The following is a 1575-nucleotide window of genomic DNA, read 5'->3' on the forward strand; positions in this document are numbered from 1 at the left end:
TCATTTTCGGTTGTTTGAAATTGGAATCAACTTGTAGTTTCATTTTTGACTCGTTTGAGCTTGAAATCAACTTGTAGCTTTATTATTGACTAGATTGAAGTTGGAAACAACTTGTAGCTTCATTCCAGACTCGTTTGAAATAGAAAATTACTTGTAGCTTCATTTTCGGTTGTTTGAAATTGGAATCAACTTGTAGTTTCATTCTTGACTCGTTTGTGCACGGAAATATTTTTTAGCTTCATTATCGACTAGATTCATTATCGACTAGATTGAAGTTGGAAACAACTTGTAGATTCATTCCAGACTCGTTTGAAGTTTGAAACAACTTGTAGCTTCATTTTTGGTTGTTTGAAATTGGAATCAACTTGTAGTATTATTTTTCACTCGTTTGAGCTTGTAAACCACTTGGAGCTTCATTATTGACTACATTGAAGTTGAAAACAACTTGCAGCTTAATTCCAGACTCATTTGAAGTTGAAAACAACTTGTAGTTTCATTTTTGGTTGTTTGAAATTGGAATAACTTGTAGTTTCATTCTTGACTCGTTTGAGCTTGAAAGCAACTTGTAGCTTTATTATTAACTAGATTGAAGTTGGAAACAACTTGTAGCTTCATTCCAGACTCGTTTGAAACTGAAAATTACTTGTAGCTTCATTTTCGGTTGTTTGAAATTGGAATCAACTTGTAGTTTCATTCTTGACTCGTTTGTGCACAGAAACAATTTTTAGCTTCAATATTGACAAGATTGAAGTTGGAAACAACTTGTAGCTTCATTTTTGGTTGTTTGAATTTTGAATCAACTTGTACTTTCATTCTTGACTCGTTTGAGCCTGAAAACAACTTGTAGCTTCATTATTGACTAGATTGAAGTTGGAAACAAGTTGTAGTTTTATTCCAAACTCGTTTGAAATTGAAAACAACTTGTAGCTTCATTTTTGGTTGTTTGAAATTGGAATCAAATTGTAGTATTATTTTTGATTCGTTTGAGCTTGTAAACCACTTGGAGCTTCATTATTGACTAAATTGAAGTTGGAAACAACTTGCAGCTTAATTACAGCCTCATTTGAAGTTGAAAACAACTTGTAGTTTCATTTTCGGTTGTTTGAAATTGGAATCAACTTGTAGTTTCATTTTTGACTCGTTTGAGCTTGAAATCAACTTGTAGCTTTATTATTGACTAGATTGAAGTTGGAAACAACTTGTAGCTTCATTCCAGACTCGTTTGAAATAGAAAATTACTTGTAGCTTCATTTTCGGTTGTTTGAAATTGGAATCAACTTGTAGTTTCATTCTTGACTCGTTTGTGCACGGAAATATTTTTTAGCTTCATTATCGACTAGATTGAAGTTGGAAACAACTTGTAGATTCATTCCAGACTCGTTTGAAGTTTGAAACAACTTGTAGCTTCATTTTTGGTTGTTTGAAATTGGAATCAACTTGTAGTATTATTTTTCACTCGTTTGAGCTTGTAAACCACTTGGAGCTTCATTATTGACTACATTGAAGTTGAAAACAACTTGCAGCTTAATTCCAGACTCATTTGAAGTTGAAAACAACTTGTAGTTTCATTTTTGG

Source organism: Daucus carota, chromosome 2 (genome assembly GCF_001625215.2).
Source record: "Daucus carota subsp. sativus chromosome 2, DH1 v3.0, whole genome shotgun sequence".
NCBI lineage: Eukaryota > Viridiplantae > Streptophyta > Magnoliopsida > Apiales > Apiaceae > Daucus > Daucus carota.